Raw genomic sequence first — 12,581 nt, 5'->3', positions numbered from 1 at the left:
GGCAAAAGTTTCTCTTGTAAATTAAGCAAGCTTTGTATCATGCAAGGAATATGAGCCGATACTGCAAAACTTTGGTCTGATGCATTATCTTCAACAATCTTCTGAACACACGGAAAAGACAAACATTTTGTTTTTCAGAGAGGTCGACCACAAACGAAGTTTTGCGTGAAATGCGTTTACTTTATCTTTAGCTGTTAAAATATTTTCTTCTCTTCCTTGAAGGTTCTTGTTCAAATTGTTAAGGTGGCTAAAAAGATCTGCCAAAAATGCAAATTTCATGAGCCAATCAGTTCAGTCCCTGGTTAAAAATTAGCTTTAGCTGCGATTGTGCAGCAAGTAGCATTATTTCATTGTTTTGAAAATGCGCATAGTCTTAGTCTTTTTTATCCTTTCAAACACCCCAATAAGGAAAATAGCATTAACAAATTAGTAGTGAATGAGATATTTCAAATTTAGCATTATTTTCGTTTGATTTGTGAGGGGTGTCCATATGCCTTTTTGAGAACTACTCTTACGATGTTAATTGCAATGGAGTAAATACCCATTTCCCGTACAATATAAATTCAAATAATTACAAAATTGGCTGAAATACCTGAAATTTATGTCCACTTGCTATTAATATTGACATGTTTCTTCCAATTGCGATTTACAGCGTTTGCAGGAATGCAACAATTTCTGGGTTCGAATTGGCCACAGCAGTGAACTTGTCCGGATAATTTTCACGAATTTCTTGCAGTAGACCCAACGCGGTGTCGAATGTCTCCCTCTCTGTGTATTCCTTTTTGCATAGCACGTGTATGGCAATGGCTATAACCTGCTCTAGAGATCTGCTGAGAGGCGATCGCATCTAGTGCTTGCAAATATAGCTGCTTCAAGCACTTGAAGATTGAAGCGTTTTCATCGAAATCTTCGCGTAGTGGCAAATGTTGCATAAATACTGGCAACACCTGTGGTAGCGGCACCAAAGAACTGTTGCTAATGATCAGGCGTGCAATAGCACCACAAATATTGTCCAAAGCACTGGGTTTGGTTTCCTTGGAAACAGCCTGGGAGAGGGCATTCAGAATGTGTGGATAAGCTTCATATGATTTATCTCCAGAGTACAGCACCAATTCACCCAGACCGTATACAGCATTTTGGCGAGCTTGATCGAATTCGTCAGAGGGACCAGCGATCATAACTGGACAGAATGTGTTGAAAATGCGCCGGTGTGATTTCCGAGTGGTGCAAAACATTCAGCTAAAGCGACATAGGCGAAAGCGCGATGTGATTCAAGATCCTCATTTTTCTTCGCCTTTTGCAATTTTTGCAAAACAATTGGATAAGTGCGCTCAAAGTATGGTCTAAACTGATCCGGTCCCATGGCTGCGCCTAACAATGGCAGCATATTGCCAGCACCCTCTACGATGGCCTCGTCGTATTCACTCTCCTCAGCATCCTCATCATCATCGCCAGTAGACTCGTCAAATTGACAAGCGACCTTGCCCTGTAGCACGTCGGTTATACAAGAGAAGACAACTTCATGAAGTTCGACCGTTGGCAAAGAATTTGTTTCAGCTCTTTCAAAAGATCACCCAAACCTTCAAGTGCAGACAGCACAACAGAAACTTTTCATCATCATGCACAATTTGACCCAACTTAGGTATCAAGATCGTAATGGCATTGGAAACGCCTTGCAAATCTTGCTGTTTGTACAGAGCCACAATGAACGAGCTCAATGCGTCAATTGGATGATCGATCATTTTGTAAACATTTTGATAAGATTTCTCCAAGTAAGGGATGAAGGCGGCGCCAAAATGGCCTCCTCTTTTTCATCTAAATATGAGTTTTCAACACTGAATCCCGCAGTGTTATCAAAATCATCATCCTCCCCATCAGAGTTTTCAATATCGATATCACCTTCGTTCTCCTCAGCCTCCTCGGCTGGCGCTGGTACACCATCATCGTCTTTAAATTCCGGAACGACCTCCTCCGTCGAGAGTATAGATTCAAACATGCGTTCAATTACCTTCGGGAAAACGGAGGCCATCTCCTCATTAACCACCTCAGCCAATGAGGCAATTAAATTGTAAAGAGCACGAGGTACGTCAGGATCCTCAGCCTTCTCGAGTAAATTCAAAGCGAATGTCATGGTATCAATGGAAAACGGCATGAAGTTCTGTTTGCCGATGGTGCGTGCCAAGGCAGCTAGAGTGTCGATGGCTTGTAGATGCAGACTGATAATGTCCTCGTTGCCAGTTGCTTCGGTGGCCACCAAAGCAGCAGTGAACATTTCACAAACCGATTCCATATGTCGCAAAAATTGATCTGGGGCCGCGTCCGCCTAAATAGCAAATGTAGACGAGCCTAGCTCGCTCTGCTTAGGATCGGCCGAAGAGCAGTAGCTGTAGATGAACTTTAACACTTCGCTCATCCATGAGTCGGACTTTTTGGCTTCATGACGCACTAAAACACCAACAAATTGAGCAATGGCTTTACGAACAGACTTTTGCTGCTCCTGCATGAGGGCATTAAGCATACCCTGCTTAATAATCTGCTGTTACTCAACCGGTACTTTGATCCATTGACGCAATTTGCTAAGTGCTTCTTAAGTAGTACAGCAGAATATTAACGAACCTGTGGCTCCGTTGCCGAGACGGCAATTTCACAAAGAGCTGGTACAGTCTCCGGATGCTTGTAAGTCTCCTGTAAATCAGCGGTGGCATTTTTGATTACATCTTTATCCGAAGAAAGTAAATTTGTAATAAAAAAGGCCACCGCTGATTTACAGCCTCACTTCGGACAACGATACTTCGCTGGCTGCAGGTGGAAGGAGTGGTTTCGATCTCCCACGATGGTTTGGCTGGCATACGTAAAGTGTCAATTGACGCATTGAGCTCGTTCATTGTGGCTCTGTACAAAAAGCAAGATTTGCAAGGCGTTTCCAATGCCATTACGATCTTGATACCTAAGTTGGGTCAAATTGTGCATGATGATGAAGAAGTTTCTGTTGTGCTGTCTGCACTTGAAGGTTTGGGTGATCTTTTGAAAGAGCTGAAACAAATCTCTTTGCAAATGGTCGAACTTCGTGATGTTGTCTTCTCTTGTATAACAGAGGTGCTACAGGGCAAGGTCGCTTGTCAATTTGACGAGTCTACTGGCGATAATGATGAGGATGCTGAGGAGAGTGAATACGACGAGGCCATCGTAGAGGGTGCTGGCAATATGCTGCCATTGTTAGGCGCAGCCATGGGACCGGATCAGTTTAGACCATACTTTGAGCGCACTTATCCAATTGTTTTGCAAAAATTGCAAAAGGCGAAGAAAAATGAGGATCTTGAGGATCACCGGCGCATTTTTCAACACATTCTGTCCAGTTATGATCGCTGGTCCCTCTGACGAATTCGACCAAGCTCGCCAAAACGCCGTATACAGTCTGGGTGAATTGGTGCTGTACTCTGGAGATAAATCATATGAAGCTTATCCACACATTCTGAATGCCCTCTCCCAGGCTGTTTCCAAGGAAACCAAACCCAGTGCTTTGGACAATATTTGTGGTGCTATTGCACGCCTGATCATTAGCAACAGTTCTTTGGTGCCGCTACCACAGGTGTTGCCAGTATTTATGCAACATTTGCCACTACGCGAAGATTTCGATGGAAACGCTTCAATCTTCAAGTGCTTGAAGCAGCTATATTTGCAAGCACGAGATGCGATCGCCTCTTCATTAGAGCAGGTTATAGCCATTGCCATACACGTGCTATACAAAAAGGAATACACAGAGAGGGAGACATATGACACCGCGTTGGGTCTACTGCAAGAAATTCGTGAAAATTATCCGGACAAATTCACTGCTGTGGCCAATTCAAACCCAGAAATTGTTGCTTTCCTGCAAACGCTGTAAATCGCAATTGGAAGAAACATGTCAATATGAATAGCAAGTGGACACAAATTTCATGTATTTCAGCTAATTTTGTAATTATTTGAATTTATATTGTACGGTAAATGAGTATTTACTCCATTGCAATTAACAACATAAGTTATTTGGGTGTTTCAAAGGATAAAAAAGACTAAGACTGTGCGCATTTTCAAAACAATGAAATAATGCTACTTGCTGCACAATCGCAGCTAAAGCTAATTTTTAACCAGGGACTGAACTGAAAAACGAATATTTAACATTAAATTTAAATGAGAAATTGTTGTTCAAAAGTAAAATTTACCTTAATTAACTTTTATTTTCCTTTTTTTATTTTTTGTTTTTTTTTGCACAGAAATACTTTTGTGAATTTCTCGATTCCATAAAGATCAATTAAATATTTCTTTATGAAAAACATATATAACGAAAAAGAATTGTAATACATATTTACGTATCAGTCCCTGTTCAAACTTAAGTATTTTTGTAATTAAATATTAATTTTTTGCACGTTCTGAAAAATTAACATAATTTAATTAAATATGATTAATTCTATATATTTTCTAATTACTTGAAGCAAGCGAATTCAACTCAGAAATATGTTTTGATGAAATTCTTAGTATTCTCCTGTCAAAGGCGGTAATTTATTATTATTTATAGTTTAGTGAATATTGAAAAAAAAAACATGTAATAACAATGAAACATTGTAAAATGCAGTCAATACATATACTTTTATACTCGATGGTTAAACGTCCGAATAAAGCAACTAAGACACAAAAAATAATACATAAATTACACTTTTACTTTGTTGAAAGATACTCCAAACTGATCCTTATAGACAAGAAAATGAAAATTGAAATGCCTTATATTTCAATGTAGATTTGTATATTTAAGATATACATGGAGAAGCTTCCCACATACAACTTTCATCTCCAAAATTCCTCAAATAAAAGCAATTTCATAAAGAATTGTATTTTCGCGGCGTACAATTTCTGACGCGCCAAAATGTTCCAAAACAAAATCGCGTTTATATGTGTGCATACGCTTTATTTTCTCCGCCTCAATGAAGGTGGTCTTTTAATCTCCAAGTGAATATAAAAAGGCTGTGATATAAACTCTGTGTCAAGTTGTTACAAAACAAAAGAAAGCATACAAAAACGTTTCCCGTTCTTAAAAGGAACCTGAAAAACATTACAACAAATGGAATATTTTTTGTTTTTTAATAGCTGGCATATACTTCACCTTACAATTTTATCATTCAATTTTAAACCCACAAAGGTCACTCACAACTGCAGTGTTTGGCTTCTAGATCTCCCAATGTGTTCCCATGTTTATTTATGTTTAATTTTAGTTGGTTTGACCAACAACACTTTCCCCCACCCCCCACATTACCCACACAGCGGGCACTGCAGGTCTGCTACATAGCCAATTGAATATTGGTTTTAGTGTTTGTCTAAAACTTTGCTGTGTTTTAGCGTTTTTAATCCCCAACAATTGATACAGTTTGCTGGAAAGTTTCCATTTTTAATAAAACAAAAATGGCATTAAAACAAAAAAAAAAAAACAAGTAAGCCAGTCACCGAACGCAGAACTCGAAATTTTATTTTAATATTTTATTATTATTTCCAGTATGTATTACACAACAATTGAATACATATATTATCATAAAAAAATATTATATACCGAATTTTATTAGAAACTGCGTACTCAATCCATTTTTAATAAAACAAAATGCAATTCGTTTGTTTTTTTGTAGAGTTTGGTTGACATCATAGTAGTTTCCGAGATAAAAAAAAAAAAAAAAAAAAAAATGCAGCATTTGTAATGGGGGTTTCGTCCATAGTTGGAGCCAAGGAATACGCTCATCATGCCTCAAGCAGCTCCAGGGTCAGCTTTCGTCGCCCTGACACCACGAACCAAACAACCGTTAGTGAACAAAGAAACGTTGCGAGTTTACTAGTTGCGGTACGCTCAGCCGCTCCAGGGTCAGCTTTGGGACCCACGAACCCTTAGCAAAGAAACGAGTTTACTCGCGTTAAGATGTATCTACACATGCATCTACACACAAATGATATACTGTGGAGTGAAGTTGAAGTAAATTATTGTAAGGTGGTAAAAGCCACGTTACAGCTATGACTGGCGAAAATATCATTGCAAAATTAAAATCGATAATACCAAACATATCCTAGACACACTGTTTTCGTCATCGACAGGCTCTAGCTGCTAAGGTAGTACCTTCTGATTTAAATGACGTGCTCAAGGAGGTAATAGAACTTGTGAGTTCTATCAAAGGTAAAGCTTTGCAAACCCGGCTATTCAGAATCGTTTGTGAAGATATGGGCTCGCTTCATCAAAATCTCCTTTATCACACAGAGGTCAGGTGGCTATCAAAAGGAAAGGTATTGACAACAGTTCTGGAACTGAGAGCTGAATTGTTATTGTTCTTACAAGATGCAAAATCAGAATATGCTTACCGTTTTTCTGACCCTATTTGGCTCTTGAAATTTGAATTTTTGGCAAATGTTTTTAGCCACCTTAACAATTTGAACAAGAACCTTCAAGGAAGAGAAGAAAATATTTTAACAGCTAAAGATAAAGTAAAAGCATTTCACGCAAAACTTCGTTTGTAGTCGACCTCTCTGCAAAACAAAATGTTTGAGTCTTTTCCGTGTGTTCAGAAGATTGTTGAAGATAATGCATCAGACCAAAGTGTTGCAGTATCGGCTCATATTCCTTGCATGATACAAAGCTTGCATAATTTACAAGAGAAACTTTTGCCATACTTTCCAGACTTGCACTCTGATGCTTACAATGGGCGTAGATTGATTTTAAACCCTTTTTTGACAAATCAATAGATCTGGCTTATGTCAACACAAAAATGAAAGAATAACTTCTAGAATTAGCTACTGATGGCATGCTTAAAATGGAATTTTATTCACAAAGTGTCGACGTATTTTGGATGAAAAGAATACACGAATATCCAGAACTGGCAAGGAAAGCTCTTAAATTATTAGTGTCATTCGCCACTTCATACTTGTGTGAACTGACATTTTCTTCAATGGTAGACATTAAAATAAATCAATAGCATGACAACGGAAGCTTGATAACTAAATTTAGTTACTTATATCCTGGAATCTTAGCACCTATTATCATCAAAATACATACATAAATATATCATACACTGCGATTTAATGCAATAATATAATATAACAACATGATAATACTACTTACATGAATATATTTTAATTAAAGTTTTGAACAATCAAGCACTAATTATTTAAAAGCCAGAACAATTTTACGGAATTATCTTCACTATAATATGAATTTAATTTACACTTCAGTCAGGTTATCTTAACATCAAAAATTGAAAAAGTGAGAATAATGGAATATTTTATTGCAAATCATTTGCCTATTGATAAGATGGCTTACATCTCAATTTTCAATCGCGTTTTTTTTATTCCAAATTCTTTGTCTATTATTGGGCAGTGACAATTGTCCGTTAGCTCCAAAAGATTCTAACAGATGGCGCTAATTATTGATTGCATTGAGTAAGTATTCAACAGATGGCGCTATGCTAAAAATTAAACGTATAAGGTCTACAACCTAAAATTTATTTTCAATCTTCTATATAAAAATGAAACCGTTTTCGTTGTCACGGCATCACGCGTGAATGGCTGAACCGATTTGGCTGATTTTTTTTTGTTTTATTTTTTATTATTAAGAGAAGGTTCTTGTGTAAGAAAAAATTACGAAAGTTGCCGGAAAACCCCCAAAAACAGCCCTTTTCTTTTTCCCATACAAACGTTTTATTTTGTATATACATAAGTATGTACATACATACATATGTATGTACATATGTAAGTAAAAATTACTGTTTGTTTGTTAATAACGCTAATGCTCGAGAACGGCGGAACCAATCTTCATGAAATCAGAAGTTGTTCGCTGTGGATCTGGAAAGGGTTAAATATAAAAAAACCATATACTTTTCATAAGGAAAAGTCGAAAAATTGGAAATTTCGAAAAAGTGACTTTTCATACAATTCTTTTTTGTTTTGTTTTTCAATATTTTGATTTGTAAATTATTTGAGTCGTTCAATTTCGGTCGCTTGCTTTTTTATTCCGGCTATTTAAAAGAAAATTATTGAAAATTTTTCAGTGAAAACTTTATGTGTGTTTCAAATGAAGTGATCAATTAGAGATTGAAATTTGTTACGAAGCAACGAAGACATCGCGCTAATATCGGTCAGCGTTCTTTTTGCCATCAACGTATGGCAGCCCAAGACACATGAACTACATGAGACTCCCAGGATGCGATGACATATGTGTGGAATTATGTATCGCTGTCAATCAGCAAGCGATCATCACGATAATACAGCAAGACTTTTCAAACAACAGCTACGATGTTTGATGGACTTTATCTTGAAGCAACGTATGTATATACTCTGTTGAGTTGCAAAAAATAGGTTTGCCGCCCGCACACATTCTTCTTTGAATGGTGGATGGTGGTTACACCAGATCAAATTGATGAAATCATTTCTGCGGAAATTCCTCATGCAGAGAAAGATCCATTATTCTACGAAGTGATGAAAACCAATATGGTACATGGACTTTGCGGACACCACAATCCTACTTGCAATAAATGCACGAAACACTATCCACGTTCTTTTCTTTCGGAAACGCAAACTGGAAATGATGGATATCCACTCTATCGTCGTAGCTCATCAGACGACAATGGCAGGACATTTATCATTCAACTTAGAGTAGTGAATATCCAAGTCGACAACATATGGATCGTACCATATTCGCCACTGTTGTCTAATTCACATTCAAAACTCATGCCTATGTTTGATATTGTAGTTTGGCGAAATCGACTTCTCCGACTGTTGTGCGTTTCGCAGTTCATTTGGAGAATGGCTAAAGAGTGTTTTTCCACAGCTAGCGGAAACACTTCCAACAACAAAATTTACATTGACGAGTTTTTTCTCAACTTGCGTCAGTGATTCGTTTGTGAGAACATTGCTCTATTTGGAAATGCCTTGATATTATGCATGGAATGCATCGCCGAAGAAATAGGTACGCAGAAAGCAAGGCCAACCAATAGATTGGCATCCAGGTGTGTTCTCAACTAATTCCTTAGGACGAATTTACATAATCCACCCGAAAAACTACGATTGCTAATACCTTCGGTTGCTATTAATAAATGTACATCGTTCAGTTTGATTTGTGTCATTGCGCACACTTTTCGCGACGGTCATTTCGACATGTCAGCCTTCAAAGCCGCGTCAATTATGGAACACGAACAAAAATACATTGCCGAAGACATTTTACATCGTATTCGTTAAGAATTGGAAATAGGCAAATTTCGGTTCCAGTAGTTTGATATCAATTCCACCTCCCTTTTGTCAATTCACTTCAACGAAATATGAATCCATCACGAATGTTTATGCCAAATTGGCCAAATTATCGTAACTACGATGGCATGGGTGCGCGCCAATTATACGTGGCGTTTTCCCCGAGTTGGAAAACCATCTTCTCTGTACATTTACGCACCGGAATAGAAACCACAAAATGTCGCTTATCAAACTGCGTTACATTGAAAAAAATTTAGAAAAATCGAAAATAAATGATTTTTAACACAACGTAAATTCAACCTTTCACGCGTGAATGGCTGAACCGATTTGGCTGATTTTTTTTTTTGTAGTTTTCTAATACTCTGAACAAGGTTCTTATGGAAAAAAATATTAAGAAAATCTCTCAGAAAATTGAAAAATATACATTTCATTTTGCATATTTTAAAAAACGCGCGTAACGAATGTAAACGTAATTCAATTTAATTGTCAACGTCATTCAATTTAAAAAAAAAAAAAATGTGGTAATCTGTTTTCATGTAAATTTTATTAAGTTTTTGATAAAGTTCTTTTTGTTTTAAAGACTAAGAAGTTTTTTGTTTGCTAATAAGTGTTTATTAATCACGGTAAGTTAAATTCACCTTATATCGATTTTTGGTAACTTTTGCTGACTACACAATATTACAATTTGGTATACATGGTTAAACAGAAAAAATATGAGTCCATTTTATTTTCAGTTGGATTTTCGTTTTTCGTTTTTAACAATGCCACCAAACGTACAAACTTAGGCCGCAGAATTCGAAATACGGCAAGTCAAAGAAATATAAGAGCAAATCAAAGAAATGAACTACAAAGAAATCAAAATCAACAAAGAAATGTTGTCCCCATAGAGCTGCATTCTGCTATAATGTGGCAATTGATTACAGTTCAGAGCAAATTGTTGCTATTGGACTAATGAATATTGTATGTCCATATTGCAATGTATTGAAATTCAAAAATGAAGCCCCTGGATTGTGTTGGATTGGCGGCCAAGTCAAATTGACGCCACTGGTACCACCACCAGAGCCACTACATTCATTGGTTTCCGGAAATGGGCCAGATTCTATTCATTTTTTGACTCATATCCAGCAATACAATAATTGCTTTCAAATGACATCATTTGGCGCAACAAAAGTTATTGGAGACAATTTTATGCCTACTTTCAAGGTATACATATAAGTATAATGGCAAACAACTTTATTTAGTTTTACAACCATATAGCTGGTGCAAAATATGTTGAGCCAGTGTTTTGTAGATGTGTTCCAATACTTGGTAAAGCCTACTACCTAAAACTGCCATGGAAGGTACAAACAATTTGCTATACAATTACCTAAATACATATTTATATTCTTGTAGATTCAGGGTCAAATGTATCATCGAACAGGTTCCTTATCCAATGCCTGATGAACACATAAATTCACAAAGAGAAGTCGATCAGCGTTGCGCACACAACAACTCAGTGAAAAGATCCATTGTGGAACAACTTCAAACATTTTTCCATCAACACAATGAATTAGTTGCATTATTCACAACTGTCTAATGCAGCATGCCATCAGATAATCATAAAATTGTCATCAGAGCCGATAAGGCACCTGCAGGACAACATGCTGGACGTTTTAATGCGCCAACAATTGATGAAGTGGCTATTGTCGTCGTGGGAGAAAATTTAGAAAGCCGGGACATTGTTTTACTTCGACGGAACGATCAACTTAGGCGTGTGTCTGAAACACATCGATCATATGATGCCTTACAATATCCCATCCTATTTTGGCAAGGTGAAGACGGCTATCATTTTTCAATCATAATTTTTCACTGATGGTTCGGGAAAATGAGGACAATCACATCTTAAAGTGTCGGCGTCTATTTCACCAATATGCTGTGGATATGTACATATGTGAAAATTGAAACTGAACGATTGACATTTATCAGGTTGAACCTGGCAAAACTCCGTTCCGAGGAATATAGTATTCATCTTCGGGATGCCATTAATGCCGATGGAAATGCACAGAATGTTGGCAGAACAACTATTCTCCCAGCATCATACGTCGGAAGCCCGCGACATATGCATGAATATGCTCAAGATGCTATGGCCTATGTACGACATTATGGCACACCAGATTTGTTTATCACATTCACATGCAATCCAAAGTGAACAGAAATTCAACAAGAATTATTTACTAGCCAATCACCTATTGATCGCCACGATATCACTGCAAGGGTGTTCAAAATGAAATTAAAAACACTCATGGATTTTATTGTTAAGAATCGCGTGTTCGGCGAGACGCGCTGTTGGATGTACTCCATTGAGTGGCAAAAACGCGGATTGCCACATGCACATATCCTCATTTAGTTGGTTGAGATCGTAAGACCGAATGAAATTGATAATGTGATATCAGCAGAAATTCCCGATAAGAATGAAGACCCACTGTTACATGAGGTTATTACAAAAAATATGATACATGGTCCATGTGGAATATTAAATCCAATTTCTCCGTGTATGGTTGAAGGAATATGTTCAAAACGCTACCCAAGACAATTAGTAACAGAAACTATTACTGGAAATAATGGATATCCACTTTATCGCCGCCGATCCATTGATGACAATGGAAAGTCAACAATAGTCAAAGTAAATCGACAGGACATTGAAGTTGATAGCCGTTGGGTTGTTCCGTTTTCGCCATTACTCTGCAAGGCATATACAGCACACATAAACGTCGAACTTTGCCATTCCGTCAAATCTATTAAATATATTTGCAAGTATGTGAACAAAGGTAGTGACATGGCTGTCTTCGGAGTTGCTGCCGAAAATTCAAATGACTCGCCCAATATCAAATGGGCCGCTTTAGTAGTAACGAAGGCATGTGGCGTATATTTTCGTTTCAAAACCAGTAGATTGACATCCTGGTGTGTTCTCAATTAATTCCTTACGAATTTACACAATCCACCCGAAAAACGACGATTGCTAATACCTTCGGTTGCTATTGATATTTTCAACGTGTTTTCAACGTAAATTCAACTTTCTTTTCATTTCAAAACACATAATTTCACACAGGACAATGTATGCGGGGTCAGCTAGTTTCAATATAAAAATATAAATTTAGGTTATTCCTTAGTTTCAGCAATACGTAGTTATTATGCTACTAAATTTGTATTTTTAACATAGCGCCATTTATTGAATTAAATCCAATCAATAATTATCACCATCTGTTAGAATCTTTTGGAGCTAAGGGACAATTGTGTGCTAGTTAAGGAATGTATTCCTTATAATAGTAACAAACATCAAAACAACCTTTTGTTTCAGT

At 37.2% G+C, this 12,581-nt stretch overlaps 1 pseudogene; it reads right to left on the bottom strand.

Annotated features, from left to right (window-relative positions):
• Positions 1–646: 646 nt before the first annotated feature.
• On the bottom strand, positions 647–2,885 carry LOC126767133 (importin-4-like; annotated as a pseudogene).
• Positions 2,886–12,581: the final 9,696 nt, after the last annotated feature.

Source organism: Bactrocera neohumeralis, unplaced genomic scaffold (assembly GCF_024586455.1).
Source record: "Bactrocera neohumeralis isolate Rockhampton unplaced genomic scaffold, APGP_CSIRO_Bneo_wtdbg2-racon-allhic-juicebox.fasta_v2 ctg4239, whole genome shotgun sequence".
Classification (NCBI taxonomy): Eukaryota; Metazoa; Arthropoda; class Insecta; order Diptera; family Tephritidae; genus Bactrocera; species Bactrocera neohumeralis.
Note: the sequence above shows the minus strand (reverse complement) of the source record. Positions and strands in the feature narration are given on the sequence as shown.